The 24,198-nt window shown below is 25.8% G+C and overlaps 1 protein-coding gene across 1 annotated transcript in view; it reads right to left on the bottom strand.

Moving 5' to 3' along the window:
• The window catches only part of LOC129963757 (uncharacterized), a 90,189-nt gene extending 73,983 nt beyond the window's left edge, over nt 1-16,206 (bottom strand). The window contains exon 1 of the mRNA XM_056078292.1: nt 16,053-16,206. The gene's annotated coding sequence lies outside the window, so the exon portion shown is untranslated. The remainder of the gene's footprint in view (nt 1-16,052) is intronic.
• Between the last annotated feature and the right edge of the window lie 7,992 nt (nt 16,207-24,198).

Below are 24,198 nucleotides of genomic sequence, written 5' to 3'. Positions count from 1 at the left end.
TATAGTAATGACTCAGTTTTGGAATAAAGTGACGTAATATTATAAAGATGTTCTAGTTTTTTTAATGAATTCTAGTTGGTCAGTAGAAAGTACAATTTCAATAATTTTGAAGAGGTAATACAATTTTAAGAGATAATTTAACATGCTTATGTATGTTCTGAAGTAACTTTATTTCAAATTGAAGATCTTAAATAGTTCTTGGAATGTTTCTCAGTTAAATCATAATTTTACATTTTTAAATCTTTGAATATATATAGATTATTTCTTTACATTTTATTCGGAATTTAACTACAAAGAAGAATTTACATGCATCTAATTCATGTAGAAATTTTATTGTTTAAATTTAAAGACGAAAATTTTAATCACTTGTCTTTAACTATCAGCAAATTGGATTTATAGATTCAAAAGAAATAATTAATTATTAATAAAAAAATAATTAATTAATTTAAACCATAAGTGTATACAAAAATAATGCATTATTTTTAAACTGTCTAATAAGATTGTTTCTTTCAAACTGCCTTCCTCTGAAATTGTAATTTTTTTCCTTAAAAATATATCGATAAGTTTTATTTATTTATTGCTTGTTTTACAAGTTAATAAATTAAAAGAAAGAATATTTTCCATGTAATTTATTTTAGAACAACTAATACGAAGAAATATTTCATTCATTTAGAGCATTCTACCCAAAAAAATCGAATAACTTTATTCATTTTGGTATTAATATAATTTTATGAAGAAGAGGAGAAGCATTTTTTTTTGTCAAAGTCGAGGTATTGTCAAAGAAAATTTCGAGCTTTGCGGCAAATGAATTCTATAATTTTTATACGAATATAAAAAAAGCATTTGGAAGGATTTACAAAAATCTTTTTACCGGCGAACTACATCCCATGGGGCATATACCTTTTTCTCGTAATAATCTTTCCTGATTTAATTAAAATATTTTCATACCAGATATCTTCTACTTGACTGTGTACTTGAATTTTTTTGTAAGCATATTGACTAACAAAAGATATGCCTGCGGCTAAAAAAATCTGTAAACAAAAAAAGCAGTTTAATCAGAAAAGAATTTGGAGCATTTTCACGCGCTTTTTGTAAGTTGATATGAAAAAAAAAATCAATGTTTACCTGCGTTTTATAAATGAAAAAAATATACTGAATATATGGATATTATTATTAAAAGTAGAACAAAGTTTTATCCTTTGGAAATGAAAAGAACTAAAAAATATATCTACACAAATATTAAAACTTTTGTATTCAAATAATTACATAAGCAGAAAAATGAAATGTATACAAAAAAAATTTTCATAGTTGCAGATGGTTTCAAACTTTGAGTTAGCTGCAAAATATTAAGCTAAAATTAAAATTAAAAATAGTTAAAATTAAAAAATAATTTACTACATATTTTAAATGCATTGTGCTTTATAACACGAAATTGCAAATTGCACTCGTCTATTTCAATTACTCTAAGAAAATTTGTATTTAATATTATTTATGGAGATATGTTTTACTCAAATATGCACAAAATTATCTAGAAACATTTTAAATGATTATTTTTAGAATTAAAATGAGATTTCATAAATAAATAATTTAAATAGGAAAGGAATAAACATTTTGCCATTATTTAATTTTAATTTTTAATTTCAAATTGAAAACATATATTATTAATTACCAATAAGTAATCTTTTTTTTTGAAAGGGCCTTACTTTTCCAAAAACCATTTGTTGTGTATGATTATTCTAATTTTAAATTACTCACTATGTTTATTTCCATTACATGCATATTATTTTATTCATCGGTATAAAGTAAATTCTTATGATTTTTTAGAAAATTTTTTAAAAAAATTATTTTTTCTAAAAAAAAAAAAACTATAGATAGAGATTACAAGGATAATTGTGAAATAATTTATATTTCAGTTTTAATTATTTATTTACCAACAATCCTCTTTTGGTACGCTTGTTCTTAATTTTTTCTTCTTAATTTTCTATTGTCGTACCTAAATATTAAAAAACGTGTCTTTTAAAAATTAGGAATTCCAAATAATTACAATTTTATAATAGAAAAAAATTAATTTAAAATAATGTATTTAGCAAATTTATATTAAAAATCAATACAATGTTTCCTTTCAGTTTTTATTGATGCCATCAGATAAAAAAAATAATTTTGAAAAAATAAATAGTAAAATAATGGCACGTAGAACTAATGACATAAAGCAAAATTACCTTTATGTTCTACACAATGGGAAGATAAATCTGCCAAACACATTTTACAGTTAGAGTGGAGTAAGTCACATTTTTTTCGAAAATTGACGTATTTTAAAAAGTATAGTAAAATCGTGTAATATTAATATAATATGAATCTTTTGGATCCCAATAGATTTGTTTCTAATTTATTTATTGTATATAATTTTAACTTAATTCTTTTGGAGGAAATCAAATTATATTGCTTAAATTTAGCTCATTCATAAGACGAATCTAGTTAAATTCAAGCAGAAAGGATTTGATATATTTTATATAGTTGGATCAGAAATAAAGCTCCGAGTCATTACGTTTAGATAATTAGTCACGTTGCTAATAATTTTTTATGTACGTAAACTTTTTTTTTTCAATTTTGATGTTTCATTCTTTATTTTTAATATGAAATTTTATAATTATAATAATTTCAATGGAAGGCATGATTAATTGTATACATCTGTGCACCTCCTTCTATTTCGGTTAAAAAAATAATACCTTGCTTTGTATGCCGTCTTATTTCTATCGGCTAATTTGTTAATTATATTTGTATCAATGATATATTTGTATCTGTCTAATCTGTGATTTTGTATAACAATATAAATTGAACAAAAATTCTATTTAAAATATTTTATGAAAGCATTTTTTAAAATATTATATTAATATAAATATAATTTTTGTTTACACTTATTTATTACTTTATTAAACGATTAAGGTACATACAAGAAATTAATATGCACTCTTTCTTTTTCGTTACCAAAGAAATATTAATATAAATTTTCAGAAATTAATTTTATTTGTTTTTGTAAAAAAGTTTTTCAAATCGTTATTTTTCATCTTTGGCAATCTTGAAGATAAACACTTATGGAAACTCAATGGTTCTTAATATTTCTTTTCACAGAATCAACAAATTTATGTTTTCTTTGGTGAACGAAAGGTAATAGCTCAAAAAGAAATTTTTTCTAACGATAAGAAGGATTACTTTTTCTTTTCAAGTTTTGCCCATTGTATTACTAATGGTTTGTAATATTATTTTTTCGTTTCTGAATTCTGATGATTTGTTGTTTCCTATTGCTTTCAATATAACAATCAACATTTCCCCCTTTCTAATCTATGTATTTCTTTTGTAAATTCTTAAAAATTTTGGCAATGGTATAAAATGTGAAAAAAAAGGTTATTTTGAGTGATGAAAATTTGATGAGTTAAAAAATGATAAATAACGTTAGGGCTAAGAGGAACTGTTAAAAAAAATGATATATTCAAAAGTTCTGTGTAAATTGCAAACACGAATGTACTCATTTTCACACCATAGAAAATAAAATAATTTGTATGAAACTAAGAACAACATATAGTTTAAATGCACTCATTCTTTAGATATTAATATGAAAAATTTTCCGGTAAATGCAAGGTAAGAAATATATTAAACTCAACAACGGATAAGGAAGCTCTGTTTCGCTAGAAATCATGAAATATAGATAGCAATACAAACCAATGAGTCACAAAATCACCGCTTAGAGAAATGAACAGCATTTATTCAAATAGCTAATTCGTTATTAAGTAGCAGTAATTGCACAATAACGCTCATAGTGCAGCTAAGAAGCTCGCTCTACGATCAACACTCTAAACAGATAATTTACTAGTCTGAGTAACTTTAGCTCTTTTACGTTTAAAAAGCTTTTCTGTCAAAGCATAACATTTTCTGGAAGAATCGTTGTATCTCCAGTTCAAATACAGATATCACAAAAATCCTTATATTTTCTAAAACTTTTATTTTTGTCACAAAATCCGTCAAATTAGTACTGAACTTTGCCAACTTTGTTCTCAAGATCGAGGTTATTGGCCAGGCATTCTTTCATCACGTATTCACGTTCAAAAACGAATTTGTAAATCCCTCTTTTCAGCTATGAGGCTCGCATTACAAGATAGCAATATTACAGATTTGCAACGATATTCGTACCATTTTGCATGCAGTAGTATGATCCTGGTAGTATGATCTCGATTATAAGGCAGAAGGGTTTCAAATTAAAAAAACGGTTTTACCATAGAAACGATGTTTGAGTAATACTGATGTACATTGAACCAACTGTGTTCAAAAGCAATTTTAGAGCAATGACATGAAAGTTTAAGGAGTTGTTCCCTAAGATATGTCCTCGTCGTCTGGCTACGATTCATAATTTCGAGGTCTGTCTCAGTACAGTTTTACTTCTCAATGAACTTAAATTTAACTAATCCAAACTAATCGACTCAATTTTTTAGGTATGAAAAAATGATGAATAAATGAAATGGATAATTGGTACAATTGAAACATTTTGTGCATTACTTAATCAGAGTAAGTTCAAATAGATTGAAATATTATAATACATTTTTCAGAACTTAAATAATAACATTTTGAAAATAAGTTTAGAAATCGCCATTATAACACTGTATAAGCTAGTAACTCTCTCTATAAACTTATTAAATGGACGTTTCCATCACTCCAATAAATTCAAATCACACCATACAGGTATTTCGAATGATAGAACTTTGTGGAAATTGAGAGAGCTAATTTGTAATATAGCTTTCGTTTTTATGTGCCATTAGGATCTAGTTCCAATGGAATTGTTTATTAGGTGTATAAATAATACATAAGTGTCGACTGCATTCTTGATAGAAAAAAAAGAAAGAATATGATTGCCTGAGCCATTTCTTGGAACAGTATTTGGAGTCAACTTCTGCTTAAATTTTTTCCCTCATCGCAATTTCGCAAGTTAAATTCCAAATTCCCCTAAAGTTTTTCACTTGCATTGATTTAATTCAGATTAAATTTATGGAAGTTGGATGCATAGTACATTGGTTTTGTATAGAAACATTGACATTAGGAAAATGATATACTGTTTCATATATCATCCTCGCCATCCAAGAATCTTTAAAACTAAGCAACATATTTCTTTCATAGTACATTTTCAAAGATGATCTTTATCTTAAGTATTTAATGAAGCGTTATATTTTCTAATAAATGCATTATTGTTATATTTCGTCAAACACACACACTTAGCCTCACATCTCACCCAATTCATTATTTTACTGTTCAATTTCAGTGAGACTTATTAAATTACTCATTCATTTCAACATTATGTATTGTATGCATTCTTCTTATAATTTCACCAATAATTTCAATTTATTTTAAAAAAATCTCATTAATACTAACATACTAATGAAATGCAAAAGCACTAAGAGAAGCGCCCTAACCTAATCATGCATTTTTTTTTCCTTATCTGCATACTCTTTTTTTTTTTTTTTTTTCATTACAGAACTTGGAATCTCTAGGATTCCCTGTAAGTTGCAAGGATATACATGGAAAGTTTTAATAAGAGAAATAAAGATCTAAGTTTACAAACGGTACTCAAAAAATAACATAACAACTCTACACTATACAATAATGAAAAAAAACCGGATTGTTTGGTGGGGAATATGAATTCAAAAATTTTGATGAAATTAATAGAGCTGGCAAAAGGGCTTCGTTGAATTGTTTGAATAATACGAATAATAACAAGAATTTTGACTTTCGATTAATTCTAAATATCACGCAAAAAAAAGGTTCAGTAATTCCCAATACGCCAACCACGTAACTTGTAAATCTATGCATTTCAAAACCAAATCAACCATCTCTATAAGTATTCTATCAATTTATTCTGTCTCTTAGGTATTTATGACTTAATCAGTCATGATGTAAATTATTTAAAATTTACAAAAGGTAACTCATATCAATTAAGTTGGACAAGATATAGATTCAAAGAACACAATTATAAGGAAATTTATAGGGTCAATTGGCATGATTAATTCTGGCAATAGAGCTTTCTCATCTGATACCAAACTCATCATTTCTTATTTCACCTAACCTTATGCCACCCACACACATTCTATAATTGATTTGTAAGTTTAGCAAACATTTCATTCATAAATATTTAAATATAGAACCCATCTGAGTATTTAAATCCGTTCATTTCAGTTAATTTTTAATGCTAACAGACGAGTCAGATATTTTGGCAGACAAATTGAATTTTCAAGTAATATTAAAGGAACAATAAAGTGACTTGTAAGATAATTAATAAACAAAATATAAATCCCGAAGGTATGTTGGAAAATTTGAATATTAATAGCTTTTATTCATTAAGTCAGCAAAAAAAAATTATATAAAGGCAAACGAAAGTAGCTTACATGTGAAGTTAGGAAACAAATGAGAAAATATTATTTGCATATAGTTTTATTGAAATTTTAATAAACGTAAGTAAATTAACTTGAAACCATTCATTTACGTAACCACTGGGGCCACTTGTGTAACCTTGGAAACCACACACAACATCTCAACAAATGACATAAAACTGAAAATTAAACTCTCCGTTAAGATCAGAATATAATTAAGGTACTGAAAGTGCATTTAAAACTCTCTTTCTTTCGTAACTTTATAAAGCATTGAATTAATTTTCTATGGAAAGCTAAAAAACTTTTAAGTAAAAAAAAAAATCAATGCTTCTAGATAATTTTTCAGTGAATGTTGTTGTATGTTTGATATGTTTTTATCATTATAAAGACAAATATTTTCCAAAAGAAGCACGTTTCCGTGCAATCGTTGCAAATGAACATATCAGGCGCCGAAGTGAAAAGCTCACTCGATGAGAGTAATCTAGCCGGATAAAAAAATAAACAAAAGAAAAAAAAAGCAATGAAAAAGGTTTCTTCAGCCTCCTCGTCATAAAAAAAGACCTCCCCCCCCCCTCTTTTCTCTTTGAAGAAACAAAGAAATAATAACGATAACATTATTTTGATTGTTCAATCGATTTCCAATGTTACCATGCAACACAGGATATCACTAAACATTACATAAAAATTTTGATTCATTATCTGATGTGCAAACATAATTTACTCTGTGGCGATGATTTATTTTCTTATAATAATTTTATTGCCTAATTTGAAAAATAATTCTTTCTTCTTAGTTAAATGATAGTTTCAACTATTATTTAAAGAAACCATAAAAGTAGTATTTAGGTTTTGAAATAATTTATACAGGAGCTAAAATCTAGCTATACACTTGTATTCAATTAACATTTTCAGATTTGAGGAAATTAAATTTTGTAACAAATATTTCCAAAATTTTCTGATATATTAGAGTTTTATCTTATGGACTTTGGGATTGTAATACGCTATTTTAATATTTTTAGAAGTTAAAAAAACAATTAAAATATTAGAACAATTTTATTTTGACTTTAACCTCGTGGCGCCATCTGGTTGCAAAAGTTTAGAAAATAATTTTGAAATTTCATAATAATTTTAATCGCCTTGTATTTGTAATATTTTTGTAAAAAATAATTAAAATAAAAATTCAATTTCTTGACGTAGTGATAAAAGGGCCTTTATAAAAACTTTTTTTTATTAAATTGCAATTCGGCAATTAAATAATAGGGAATTTGGGTTAAAAGTGATTTTAAAATTCCGCAATATTTTTATATTATTCTAAAAAATCTTTAAAATAAAGAGATTCTAATTTTTCTAGCAGTATTAAAAGTTTGCAAATTAAAATCTGATAATTTTTATATTTGATTTATTATAATAAATATTTTAATATATTCCCTTGAGGAAGTAACACGGGCATTAATGTTCGATTGATTAACAAATTTCATTGAAGATCCAGGAATTCTGCTTGGGGATGGACCTTTAACTTTTTATCAAAATCGTGAAGACGAATCCTGGACCAAACTCAAGTTCGTTAAATACCATACCACATCAATCTGTATATGTTTGCACGTTTTTAAATTTCCAGTGTGACAAAACTTAAACAGTATGAATTTAACGAAATGAGGTCCTGAATTTACGAGCTACCGTATCGAAACCTCTCGCAATATATTCCGAAACTCTGTTGAGATATGGCAAAATCAACATTATATACTCTCTTACTCAGATACTGCATTATCTCTTAAATTGGTCCTGTATTAGGATTTCAATCAAAATTCCAGAAATTTGTTCTTTTCTATGCTTAAAATATTATAAATAAAAAGAAAATGTTTAACTAACCAATCGTATTAGGTTCCATTCTAAGCATCATAAATTAAAAGAAAATGTTTGACTAACCAATCGTATTAGGTTCCATTCTAAGCATCATAAATTAAAAGAAATTAAAACATTTGAAAATTAATTTATAAATCACAAAACTTAGTAGTAAAAAATAAATTTTTAAGAATATACTACACCAATAACAATTATCTGTTGTTGTTGTTGTTTTATCTTAAGAAATATTCCTTTTGAAACAATTCAATGATTTTTGCCGTGGAAAAAGAGCCTATTTAACTCGAGGGCTCATCGTTTAACTAACGGTGCATTAAAATATTCAGACATAATAAGAAATATTAATAAAAAATCAAATTGTGTTTGAAAAATATAATTTCATGCTTGAATGTTTAATGAAAAGATTTCAAGGAAACTAATTTGTAATAATGTACTTTATCTATTAGGAAAAACATTTTTTTTTAAAATTATGATGAGCAACAAAAATCAAGTTTCACAATATGAATAAAGTACTTTAGATTTTTCAAAATCTATGTACTTTTATACTTATAAATTTTTAAATAATGAATTTATATTTGAAAATAATTTTAATCATTTAATATTTATAAAAATAAATAAAAAAAATTCAATTATAGATTTTTTGAACATTTTTTTGAAGAAATTGACAGACAATGAACATTGCAATCCGTGCTTTCTTGAAAATTAATACGATTTTCAAAATAATTAACCAAGTTTAATATATTATCTGAAGGAGAAAATGTAGGATTGATGCTATTGCAAATATTGTAAAGTGATTGCACTAAATGATTCCAATGAAATTATATCGTTCCAAAAAATTATTCTGTTTCTTTAATAAAGGAAACATTTTTTAAAAATTTAGTTCGGCTTTTCTTACTAGCTTTTAAGGCAAAATTAGTATATTTTAAAGATTGTTTATGATCCAAATTTTTCCAAAAATGTATTTTGAAACAAAATGATAATGCCAAAAATAAATAAAAAAATATGATGATGGGGATGTTTAGATGCTGGCAAACTTCTGAAATTTGTGATAAGTGGAAAGAAAAAGAAAATTGGATCTGATTTTATACATAGCAGACCTTTCGGCCTAGATCTATTACATTTGATATTTTTCTATTTCTTGGGGGATGAGTAAATGAGAGAAAAGTTTTTCATTAATGTAACTAAAAATAGATGAATATCTTCGCGGCTTTCCCCAGTAGCTTTTGAGCCTTGAATTCTGAAACCGTCATTGTATCAAAGTTGTTTTAATGTAAACATATTATAATATATATATATATATATTATAATTCTTTTAATATCAAAGTAGTTTACATTAATATTAAAAGACATTTTTTTCAGCACATGATGTTACTGCTACATAATTAAAAAAAATATTTAAAGATAAAATAAAGAAATGAATCCAAAGAATTATAAACTTCGATGTTTCAGATTAGAGGTCCGACTGCCCTTTAACTTTTTCTTTAAAATTTTAAACAAACACTTTCGTACTTGTCTTATCTTTAATATGCTCGTCTGATAGTAATTTCTTAAATTTCTTCCAATAATTACTTAATTTAATAATTTTAAAAATTAATTGATAATTAATTAATTTAACAATTTTAAAAATTAATTAAGTAACTAATTTAATAATTTAAAACTCGCATTGTGTTGCCCGTGCTATGATAAATATCTGTAAAATCAATATTTTTCCAAGTAAAATTTTTCTTAGTTATACATATATCACTTGGAAAACTATAAATGATAATTCTTGGAATGGCTTCCTCAAAACCTTTTTGCCTGTAATAAATGCGTTTTCTCCTGCTTCACTCCTGCATAAAATTGTGTATTTTGGGTAAATCAGTTATTTTTTCAGGGTATTGGCAGGATAAGTTACAAAATATAGGTCTTTGGGCAGTTAGAGATTTTACCGAAACTTTCATGTGATTCTTGGCAATTAATCCATGGTGTGAGGTAAATAGTACGTGAAAATCGAATTTGTGCTTTAGACACATTTATATCAAACGATTGAAACAAAAATTTAGAACTACATTTGTAATCATAAAACCACATGCCAAATTTCATATATTTAAATTATTGCGTCTTATATTAATGCTTGTGAAAGTACAGACAGGCAGACGATCAACCCCTTTACAGATTTGGTTCCAAATTGGATAGATATCGAACGTAAAATATTAAATTTGTGTACCAAATTTTATCCATCTAGATCTTTCATTATAAACTTATATTCTTACGGCCAGAATCAGATATTTCCTCTGAATGATATTTGACTGACATCTACAAATTCGGTGGAGGACCGTATACCAAATTTCATGAATCTGACCTTAAGAGTTTTTAAGTTAAACAGACAGACAGTCATAAAACTAGAAATGCGTTTTTTGAACTCAAGGAAGTCTGAAACGTGGCGCTTCATAGAAATATTGAATTCAAATTTTTGATAGTTACAATACTTTTTCCATATTTCATATACGAGAAAATAAAGATCAACAACGTAAACTGACAGGGGAAATGTTTTTATAATTTGAGCTTCAAAACTCAAGCTTTTAATTTTATTTATTTGCCCTTATGATTTCCTGTGTGCCGAATTTCACAATTTTAGACGTGATAGACTTGTCTGTACAATAAACACATGGAGACATGCTTATTGTATAAATAACAGTCTCAACGAGTTAGCGCAAGCTAATGCCTTGTAAGCAGTAACACAAGTCAATAGCAAATGAATTAATTGACAATGAAATAATTCTACCAAAATATCGCAACTCAGAAAAAATGCGTTTATTTTATATTTATTGTACAATCTGTATAAAAAATGGATACACTTATTGACGACATGAAAGAAATGTCGATAGTATAGTACGGGAAGAAAAAAAATCACAGAAAAAAAGATGCCAACGAACTGCGAATCTCGAAGGTAATTTTCTTTCTCGAAATCTCGGATAAATGTTTTCGTCCGATCAGCAACTTAACTCAAAAGGCTTTTCCTTTTAGTATTATTTTATAGAATATATTTTCTATTTTTCCGATTCTTTTTAAGATTTTTCGTGGTCACGGCTTTTTTCGATTCTTAAGCGTACAATAAAAAATATATTGGTTATTTTTTTCCATTTTTGGAAATGTTCTGTTAAATGATTTTCTTCTATCATTTCATCGCATCATCGTGCTTGAGCTATTCTTTACTTTTTTTTTTTTTTCAGATTCTCTTTTTTTTACAGATTATATTTTTCAAGGTCTGAATGTACAAAAAGGAAAAGTAACAGCACTTGATTTTTATTATTATCATTTATTCTTTTTTTTATTAAAAATTAGAGAAAATTGTTCATGCATCAAATACTTTATTAACTTCAAGAAACTAACGAAGAAACAATTTTTAGAACTAACGAAAAATTTTAAAAAGACAGAAATATAACAAAATCCTGAAAAATAAAAAAAGCACTATATTAAAATACAACTTCATAATATTAATGCATAATTTTTGTGCACCTATAAAATTAATTGCGTTAACAAAAACTGCAGATTAGACCGAAGAATAGAATCTACCACAAGTGGCACCTATGAAACTCTTTCAGGGTATCGGGGAACAGAAGTTACTAAATATAGATTTATAGCGTGAATTTGGTTATTTTACAGAAACTGCAGCTTAATTCTTGGCTATTAACCGCGACATGTGCTAAATAGTACCTGAAAATTGAATTTGCACTTTAGAAACGTTTTTTCCCAAACGATCGAAACCAAAATTTGACTCAGAATTACAATCGTAGCCATAAAGCCACATACCAAATTTCATATATTTCATATATTTTTAGAATTAATGAAAGATTTTAAAAAAGGAAGAAATATAACGAAATCATGAAAAATAAAAAACATGCAGTAAATTAAAAACATAACTTCATTATATTAATGCATAATATTTATGCACCTACAAAATTTATTGCATTAACAAAAACTGACGATTACGCCGAAGTAACCGGATCTACCACAAGTGGGACCTATGAATCTCTTTTAGAGTATTGGGGAACAGCAGTTACGAACTTTAGATTTTGGCGTGAATATAGTGATTTTTACTAAAATTATCGCACGATTCTTGGCGATTAACCTTGGCATGAGGTAAATAGCACCTGAAAATTGATTTTAGGCTTTAGACATCTTTTTTCCAAATGATCGAAACCAAAATTTGTTTCAGAATTACAATTGCAATCATAAAGCCGCACACCAAATTTTCTATATTCATATATTTTTAGAACTAATGAAAAATTTCAAAAAGAAAGAAATATAACAAAATCGTGGAAAATAAAAATATGCAGTAAATTAAAAATGCAACTTCATAATATTAATGCATCATTTTTGTGCACCTACAAAATTAATTGTGTTAATAAAAACTACAGATTTGACCAAAGAAAAAAAAATCTACCACAAGTGGCACATATGAAACTCTCATTGAATTCAAAATGATGCAATTCCCAGACCCGTTGTCCAAGCGTCCGTGTTTTATTGATTTTTCTCTACTTAACCGAGGTAATAATTTGTATTCCCAACTAAGTACGTATTTTTTTGCAAATTTTAGAAGCTTTCATTTACGAAAAGCTGTTGTTGAGGTCCCATTAAGTATATTAAATACGCTGTCTAAATAATTTTAAAAGCAAACAAAAATATTGACTCGGAAGCGAATGCTGAAGCGCTTTATGGAATAAAAATGCTTAAAATAATATTTTGAGAAAACATTCTCTGGAAAGATAATCTTCTTCAGCAGCATCTGTACCAATTCGTCAGTCTACTCTGGAAACCTTTTAGCCCTGATATGAACAAATATTACAAATTGTATATTAACGAAGTATATTTAACTGGCAAATTAGGATTGGATTATGATCTTAAGTATTCAAATTTTCATTGCATTTCATGGCAATAAATTTCCTACCTAGATTAATGATATGACCAATTAATAAAGGCATTAAAAATATTTATATAATGCAAATGCAGCACGATTGATAACGAAACATTTTTATAAAATATTTTAATGATTCTAAATTATATACTTCATGTTCTTACTATTTAAAGAAAAAGATCAAAAATCCAACAAGCATTTAGAATTGTATCATCATTATACTGAGAACTATATAATATTTAGAAAAATTAGAAATGTTTTCATTTACGCAGCAGATTTTATTAAGACTCAAAATTTTTGCAACTTACTAGAATTTCAAACAAAAATTTTAAAAAAGAATATAGATGAGATTACAATAACTTTCAAAACTATAATTTAAATTGATAAACAACTAACAATATCCATTTAACAAAATACCAATATACTAATTTATTATAAAAGCTACGTAATTACTCACAAATATATTTTAAATTGTGTGCAAAAATTTTCCCAAGAATATTTAAATTAAATATTCTTGAAAAATTAAATTAAATTTCTTTTTTACGCTCGCTCTCTTTTGCTTAACCATAAAATCGAAAGGAAGAAGAAAAAATAGGAATCGCATTCGGATAAGTCAAGAGTAAAAAGCATTACGATGTTTTTTCCAGAAGTAATTTAATAATCCTTAAATAGTCTTCAAATGTCAGAAACTAAGTTGTCTTCCATATTTTGTTAGAAAATATCATAAACTAATAAATTTTATACCTAGTTTTTGCCTTTTTAAATAATTGAGATTCAATGGGGTATAAACATGTAATATTTTCTTTAAAATAGTCAGTTTTATTATTCTATTCCTTTCGAATCCAAATTTATTTTATGAAACTCAAATACTAAAAATCATAAATAAGACATTCTTTAAAATAATATCACATTTTCCACTATTTTAATAGATAGCTGTGAATAATTTCCCATAACACTTTCAAATGAATATCAAATTAAAATGATAAAAAAAAAATTCAAATCAAAAACTTTAATTGCGTCATGAAAGTTTACTTGCCATGAAACATATTTTTTTTCTTAATAAAATTATGTTAAAGAAAAAAAAAATTATGTTAAATTGATGTGCGGAAAGATACAAGCAATTTATAATTATTTAAATTTGTAGAATTCAGTTAACTCATATCAAGCCTTTACTTTTTTGAATCATTAATGTTTAAAAAACACTTGCATCTTTAAGAAAAATAATAATATCTAAAAGTATTTTTGAATAAAAATAATAATTATAATCATGAAATATTGTAGCTGTTGCTCTTCGTTCAATACAATTGAGTTGCCAAATAGAATTTAAGTAAAAGAAAAATGAAAAAAAATCAATGTCTCCGGTTTTGTATTATTCCTTAATTATATAAAAAAATTGATGTTTTCTCCCAAAGTTTGACACTTGTACAATGCAAGTTATTTATTTGCCTTATCAATTCCCCTAACACTAGTTAAAACAGGAATATTTATCAGCTCACTAATTCGAATGTCATCCTAAACAAAAAAAAACATTAAAAAAATTAATTGTTTAATTAATAAGCTCTTTAAATATTTAAATATTTTGCAAGCTCAAAATAAGTTCTTTAAGAATCTTATTACCTTTTCGGCAATTTATATTAGCTTATTTAATACATTCACTGATATGTAGAAAATATTTGCAGAATGCAAGTTATTTATAATTATTTATGCAGTCTAATATCAATTTTTCTAATACGTAATAAAGCAGGAAGTTTTATCAATGCTCTTGTCCCGATAATCTTAAATGTTCGATCGCCATACTAAAAAAATTATGTTGATTCATATTAAACATTTATTTTTAAAAATACTATGCAAAAATCTTTATTTCTTACTTTTCATGCCATTTAAATTAATTTATTTACTGCACACAACAAATATCTGCAAAATAAAAGTTAATTAGATTTATTTATACATTTTAATATTAATTCAAGTAACGCGCAATAAATCAGGAAGTCTATTCCGACAATCTTAAGTGTTCGATCGTCAACCTAAAAAAATTAACATTGACTCTTCTTAAATATTTATTATTCAAAAATGTTCTGCAAAAATCATCATTTTTTGCCTTTTTTGCAATTTAGAATTATTTTTTGATTGCATTATACAACAAAGATCTGCAGAATGAAAGTTATTTATGCTTATTTATACAGTTTAATATTAATTCTACTAACGCGCAATAAAACAGAAAGTTTTATCAATGCTCTATCTTAAGCGTTCAATCGTCATCCTAAAAAAAATTAATGTTGACTTTTCTTAAATATTTATTGCTCAAAAATGCTCTGCAAAAATCGTCATTTTTTACCTTTTTTGCAATTTATAATTATTTATTGATTGCATTCACCGATATATAACAAATATCTGCAAAATGAAAGTTATGTATGTTTATTTATACAGTTTAATATTAATTCTACTAACGCGAAATAAAACAAAAAGTTTTATCAATGTTCTATCTTAAGCGTTCAATGACAATTTTTAGCGTTCAATGACAATTTTAAGCGTTCAATCATCATCCTAAAAAAATTAACGTTGACTATTCTTAAATATTTATTATTCAAAAATGTTCTGCAAAAATCGTCTTTTTTTTTTTTTTGCCTTCTTTTGCAATTTATAATTATTTATTGATTGCATTCACCGATATACAACAAATTGCATAATTAAAGTTATTTATGCTTATTTATACAATTTAATATTAATTCTTCTAACGCGCAATAAAACAGGAAGTTTTATCATTGGTCTATCTTAAGCGTTCATTGACAATCTTAAGAGTTCGATAGTCATCCTAAAAAAAATTAATGTTGACTCTTCTTAAATATTTATTGTTCAAAAAACGCTCTGCAAAAATCGTCATTTCTTACCTTTCTTGCAATTTAGATTAATTTATTTATTGCATTCACCGAGATGCAACAATAAATCTTCTTTGAGATACCGTCAACATCAACAAAGCGATCATGTCCGCAAAAGATGCGCTGAGCCGGCGAAGGAATCCTTTCTCCCAACACTAGGGCATACTAGATCGGTCTCTTCCGAAGAAGTGAGTACCAACAACCCCTCTCGTACTATAGCACGTTGTATGTCTCCTTCGCGTATAAATCGAATTCGGTCTTCTACGCCGGGTAAGATTACCATAGCAACGGCGCATGCGCTGCATTGTTCAAGTCCGTCCGTGATAATTGCAGGGCGCTGTTTTCGTTTTTATAAAGAAGTGATTTTATGAACTTGCAAAATAGAGTGGAAACTCCACTAAAAGCGGTGACTAGATAGGACAAGAGGCTCATTAAGCGGTCGGGGGGAGTTTGGAACTGGGGAGCAAAAGGGTAAGGGAGCTTGCAGTGACGTCATAGTTTACCTGGGAAGATTTGGAATTGGTGGCCAGGTACCTCTGAGGGGTCAATACTGTGTTCTGTAAAGGTGATTAAGATTCAATAAAAAAATTTAATTAAAGGAAAAAAATCAGAATTTTATTGCAAACTACAGAAAAAATCTTGATTTAATTAAAATTGTATTAGCTGCACTCAAAACTGAAAAATTCAAAATTGGATTTTTATTTAAGAATATAAGAATATTATATTGTTGCTTTTTCTGAAGCATTTATAAACAGAGAATTCTTTCTAAAATTGTTCTGTAAATCAAAACTCTGAGAAATTCAAGTGTTTATGAGAATAAGTTGCATAGCCTATGTTAGTCAAGTTTCTAACATCATACCATTTTACGATACAAAAATAAATGTATTAATCTCATTTCAAATTGTTTAAATATATTTTAAAAGACCTTGAATTCACTGTGGATTATGTCAAATATGAAAATATGTTAGAATGGGAAGTACAACTCAGGTGCAGTCCTCGTCACCTGAACCCGACTCAAAATTGCAAGACCAAATTACCTATTTTCTTGTATTTTTATAAGTATATTAAATAAAGTACATTTCGTAGATGAATGATTAAAATTTTTTAATATGATGATATATCTACCAAAGTTTTCGATCAAATGTTATTGCATTAAGATTCTAGTGTTTTCAAGGACATTAAATAAAATGGGAAGATTTACAAGATCCATCTTAGAGTCTATAATCCATATTATATATATATATATATATATATAAAATATATTGTAACATATATAATATCTAACATCAAATAAAAAAACTTACAACTTACATAAAAAAAATAAGAAGAATGAATCCATCATCTTGCACCATCACTGATACAGTTATGCTAATCATAAAATTATTTTAATTTATATTTATCTGCATTAGAAACAGATTTTTAAGAATCCCATTATTTAATAACTTTACTTTAACCTCGAATGAAATATATTTGAATTACTTGAATGAATAATATGAAATATCCAAACGTGTTCAATTTGATGGATAAAAATACCATGTTGTGAAAACTATCGATACGAGCCTCATACGGTTGAACAATAGCTAATCTAACATATTTCAACAAGAATATTCCCTCTTCAAACAACATCCAAAATAACGTAAAAAAATCTTTAGTTTATGAAGAAATTAATTTCTATTCTATTAATAACAGACTTTGAAATAGTTCATGACCTATTTTGCAATGGATCGGCTAATTTTGAAACATGGGCAGATGACAAGAACGGCACCTCAGCTGGCGTTTTTCTCTCCATGCTGCCTCACCAACAACTGCTGAACGTTCGAAACATACCAGATGTTTAGTGGAATTGGATATATGTCAAGGTATCATGGCTTGAAAACGAGACCATACTATTGGGCCACCGTGACGTCTAAGTTAAGGAGAGAACGTTCAGAGTTTTTAACATAGACACGCAGTTCTTTTTTGGAAAAGTCATAAATACAATCGAAAATTATTCGTAGTTGAAGCGCTTGAAGCAAACTAAAGACCAAGCATTTTTAAAGAAAAAGAGTAATTTTAAGAGTAAATCCTGCAATTACCACCTGTGTATTAATTCACAAAAATGCAGCTTATCAATAGCAGATAAATGTTATGGCAATATTACTCAAAACTACCAAAAACCATCCATGAATTTTATAATTGTTTGCTTTGAATGAATTATATGTTTAATGATTTTAATTAATGATCACCTTTATTTTTCTTTAATTAAATATCTCATTATTGCAGTTTCTTATAATTTTCTGCTTTTAAATATCACCCGTAGTAGGTTTGTTTTTTTCTCTGAAGGGTAAATAATTACTTTGAAATCTAAAAACATACATCACTATCTGTCTCGGTATAATATAATTTTTAATCAATTTTTCATTTCTTTCATTTAAGTAATTAAAGTGAAGCATAGCTTTTACATCATAATACATTATATGGAATTACATCATAATGTTATTATATGGAATTACATTAATGTTATTAATTACATCATAATGCATTAATTCCATATAATGTTACTATATGGAATTAGCCTTCAGATTCAAATTTATAAGCTCAAGGTCACAAATCTAAACAATAATTAATAAATTCATTATTTGTGTACAGTTTTACCTAATGATATTTCACAACAGGATGCTAATTAAATACCATATCAAAATGTTTACTTAGAAAGCTCGTTAGAGAATTAATTATTCTTAGAATTTTAAATCTTAAATAGTGGAATATAGGTTAAAAGAATCCGGAAAAATATAATAAAGAATATATAATTACATTATATAATTAATTCTCAAAAAAGAATTTCTAACATTTTACTATTAAAAATAATTTATTAAATGTTATTAAATAAGGAAATATTCGAATCAACAGAGCTGTCACTTTTTAAAAATGCTATATAATATCACGTCAAGAAATCCCTCCGAGTAATCACAAATTTCATCATCATATTTTATTTTTGAAAATCCTATAAAGTTTTAATTGATTCTCAAGATAGCAATCTTGAGAATCAATTGCAATATATTCTTTTATTGCAATCTTATCTTATTGCAATCTATTCTTTCATGAAAGTGTAAATATTTTAAAATTAAGCGTAGTATACTTCATTTTAGAATATAAATACGTTCCTTAATATTTCTTAAATGCCAATTTCTCTTTAATAGGGAAAAATTATTCAAATCATAATAAATGTTACTTTCTAATTCTTTATTCGAAAGAAAAATTAAATGCTTTTAAAAGTTATAAATAATCTGAATAATTAATTTGGTGACACTTTATGCGGAATCACGAATTCAAATTAATTCCAATATCTCAAAACAATGAATACAATAAAAGTCAACAAGAAATATATAGAGAAGAATTTATATCATAAAAAATTCGTATTAACAATTTATTATATTTTACTATATATCTATTAATAATTTATTATATTTACCATATAATCTATTATTAATTTACTACGTTAAAACTAACTTTTATTTTGAAATTTATTGATAAGTATTTTTCTATTATTTTAAATGTTGCGTTTTTAACTGTTATTCAACCGATGGATTTTAAATGTATTTTAACAGTAAAAAGTTAAACAGTTTAAAGTTATTTTTGTTAAATTGTTTTTTTTTAAATTATAAATGTTTAAATACAATGTTTTACTTTTCTCTATTTGGTTTACGATCTTCTTTCGATTTTTGAAATAGGACTGTTTTATGTAATTCATGTAACTTTTAATTCCATTCTCGCTAATTAAAAAGGTATTATTATTATTTGGTTAATTATTTGTACCAAAATGTGATTTTAAATCGTTAAATTAATAAACGGTATTTCCAAAACAATTCATTAAATGCCTTCTATTAAAATATTATTAGACTTTTTTTTAAATATTTTGAAAATTTCTAAAATTATTTGCAAAAATATCATTAAATTACAGAATTTTTAAGCATATTATTACAAATTATAGTGAAGTTTTCTTACCACTATAGAATTTAAGATGTATTATCTTTTTCACAATATTAAAGAAATTTTATTTCATTTATCACTTAAATAAACAGACAAAATTGTCATAATATCAATATTTATTTATAATTTTATATAAAAAAACTATTATTAGTGTTATTGATAGATTTTCTCAACATTATTTTAATCTGCTGTTTGTACAACTACAAAAATTTTCGCAGAAATTCTAAAAAAAATTTTTTATTTTATTATTAGTCATTAAGGAATACAATTTGATACTATAAGAGTATATTCAATTTCATCTTTTTTATAGCATTTCAAAATCAAAAAGTTTTGAGAAACTATGAAGTGTTAGATAAATACTTATTGTTATAACTCACGTGTTCGAAATTGCAAATATTTAATCAATAACACTAGATGAAAAGACCATTTATCCTGAATAGATATTCACGTTTTCTTTCTAAGCTTTCTTTTCTAAGCAGCTGCATATAGCACAGTAAAAATAAAAACATTGAGAATATGTCACCTCACGTGTTCCCACATTTTGTAGATGTAATGGACTTTTGAAAGCTTCCATAAATAAAATTATAGAGGTATATTTATTATATCATAATTTAATTTTTTTTAAATCAGAATAAGAATCAGGAATCAGAATTTAATCAGAAATCAGATTCAGTTCAATTTAATTTTTTTAAATAAATGATATTTGACTTTGACTGGTAGTAAATTTCTGAAAAAAATTTATAAAATACGTATATTTTTTCTATAAAATAAATTTGAAAAAAAATACTATGTAATTAAACTGTATAAATCAGAAACAAAAGAGTTTTGAAAATTAGAAAAATAGGATTTCTTGTATTATATAGAGGTATGAAGTGCAAAACTAGCAAATCAAAAAATTTTTAAATGATTTAATTAATGATTATGCAAATTGAGAAATTTACTCTCTTGTAATGAATTAAGAAATGTGTCATATTTCTCCCCAATTTTTAAATATCAGGATTTAAATAATAAATAACGAGAAATTTTTATATTTTTCAGCGATATGTATCATTAAAATAAATCCAAAATAATTTTTTAAAAGAATATGCTAAACATTAAGGAAAGTTACAGGTTAAGGAATGGCAGAACATTGGGTGAGAAATTATTATATGAAATTTAAACAAAAATAGGCATTGCATTTGAATTTATAAAACTTTTTGCAAAAAGATTTTGCCAAAATTACAGAAATTTAGTTTTAGAGCATAAATTACGAAAATATAAAAATCGATGTTATATCTCAAAGAATGAACACAGAAGCAGAATTGAAACGGCTTAAAGAAGAAAGTTGGTTAGAAAGTTAGATTAATGAATAAAAGTATTTTTGATATTTTCATCATTATTGATCAATATTTTGTTCTATCAAATTTTTCTATATCAACGTTATTATTATCAACATTTTTTATACTTCTCAATGTTATCACCTATATTAGCATGCGTTTTTAAAATCTACCGGCATGCCTAGTCAATAAAAAGTATCTGCTTTGCAGCTCTTTATATTGGAAATGTATTAATAGATTGTTCTATTATAAAACTTTTATGATTTTTCACTATTCTTTAATCGTGATCTAGAAAAACATACTGTAAGAAAACTCTATTGTAAAAGGCACAGGAAATTTGTTATCATAAAAATTTTAAAACGAGTTCTTAAGATCCACTTTTGAAACTTTTGTTGAATTTTCTACCATTCAGTCCTGTTATATAAAAGCTATTTTCAGAATACCGTGCTGAAAGAGGTTTCATTTAGAAATAGAATTTAAAAATGGTTCACACAAAACTTTATTTTCATGGTAATGAAATTTTGAGCCCAAATTGTTTACATTGACGAAACTAATTACATAATCAAATAGTTTTTACACTCTTTTAAATGAATTGACTTACTTCAGACTTAAGACTGAATTTTACAATGGATTTTTCACACATTCTGATTCACTAAAGCGTTGAAGTTTTGTATAGTTATTTTTTTCTCAAAGGCAACACATTATTTTAGCTGCTTTAGAATTCTTAACATTGATGCAAATAAAGTGCGCTAAATTAAAACCAATTGTACCATTCAGTAGTCAGTTTTAAAAATATTAATTTCAGATTTAATTTATCTATTATCATAAATTAGGAAATATATTAAAAATTTAAAATTAGAGAAGAAATAAAAACAAAAGGTATTTAAGCATATGTTTATTAGTACAATAAAAAACAATAATTCATTATTGGAAATCAAGGAATATAATAGGAAATTTAAAACAATATGAATATTATAAGATTTAGCTGGATTTTCAATGAATATATTATAAGCAAGTTAAAATATTATATTATCAATAAGATTTAAATTCCAATTTATTAAGAATATTTCGATCATAATCTCATGTGTTTTATTATTTTGTCATGGCATTCACATTTTTGCTAAAAAAAATTATATAATGTAAAAAATTAAGTATTGTGTTACTAAATAAGAAATAACATATTTATTCTTAGAATAAAACTATTTTTATTTGGCGAATTCGAATATTTTACTAGATTATTAAAAATTATAAATTATGCATGAATTAGAATATTTATTTCTAAAAATCAAGACTATTAACAGAAAATAATATTTTTTAGTATGGAATTTTATATAACAGTTTAGAATATAGATGCAAACTCGATAGAAATTTGTCTATTTGGAATTTTATAAAATGTAAATATCCCATTTTCGCCATCAGGATGCTCGATAAAAGAAAGTTTCATCGCGTTTGATGAATGTATTTAAATTGAAAAACTGGAAAATAATAAATATATCATTTTTTTAAGTATTAAAAAGACACAATAAGTTTCTATGAAAGTTTTGAAGATCAAAATAAATCATACATGCACAAAATCGCATAAAAAGATAGGAGAAGTGCATAAATCCACAATATAAATAATATTAGGAAGAAATAAATTCTTCGTATTCATTATATAAACATTAAATTAAGATTATAGTTACATTTCAATTACAGATTTGATTAACTTCAAGAATTTTTATCTGTTCATATTCTTATTATAATTTTTTTTGATAATTACTTTGTTTAAGAACTTTGGAGGCCTCTTTTTTTAAATTAAGGATTTTAATTAAATTAATGATTTTAAGTATTATTCCCCTCAAAAAACGATATTTTTTGTAAGTTTCAAAATTGATTTTTGAGCCCTTTCTATACTATTCTCAAAATATTTTTCAAAACCTTTTAACTAAAACTATGATAAAGGATTTTTAATTCAATAAAATAATATTTTAATACGCGCACTTGGTTCACTTGGAAAAGTAACCACAGGAATTTAAATCCAATGATTAAAATTCATTTAAATATTTTGCTTTGACATGCGTAACAAGTAAATGTATTTTGAAAAATATACTTACTATTTGCATTCAATGCTCTTTTTTGCTGAATTAAAACAAAAGTCAATATACTTTAGTAATTCCATAACACCAGAAAGTGTATAGCATTTTATAAAAATTTCTTTCAAAAATTGATAGAATTGGACAATTCTGATTTACAACCAGGTTCCGAAATTTATTTTCTAGTTCATCAAATTTCGTATTTTTCGAATATATAAACTTATACTTATAAACTTATATATACTTATAAACAGACATTATTCCATATATTTTTTTATTCTATTTTAATCTCAGTAAGATCTAAAAGATTGAAAAAAAAATGCGAAATGTCTACACGTGTCACTCTTCAAGCCTAAAGGATAATACGCAATTGCTAACGCATTTATCTTCGTAAAATGTGAAAGCATTCTACCAAGATTGACGCAAACGTTCTTGTTAAAGTGTCACTGAAAGATTAAAATTTATATTTACTGAGATCGATAGTTAGGCCATCCTATCCTTAAAATTATCATCCTACTTTCCTTTTATTGATATGTAACAAGGATATATCCATTAACTGGTAGTTCAATGTTAAACTCAGTTCGCTGTTCACGTTGCAATAGTTAAATATCTGACACGAAATGAAATCACGTGTTTGCCACATGGTAGTGCCAGCTGATACGTGCAACCGAAAAGTTCGCGTGACAAAGTTTGCATCTAGTAATTATTTGGAATAATTTCCGTTTAGGGTTTTGAATATTTACTGACATTTGCCCAATGAGAGTCCAAAAACTTTTTACTCCACAAGCCGTTTAATAACGT

Source organism: Argiope bruennichi, chromosome 3 (genome assembly GCF_947563725.1).
Source record: "Argiope bruennichi chromosome 3, qqArgBrue1.1, whole genome shotgun sequence".
In the NCBI taxonomy this organism is placed as follows: Eukaryota; Metazoa; Arthropoda; class Arachnida; order Araneae; family Araneidae; genus Argiope; species Argiope bruennichi.
The sequence above is the reverse complement of the archived record's forward strand: the minus strand, read 5'-3'. Positions and strand labels throughout refer to the sequence as shown.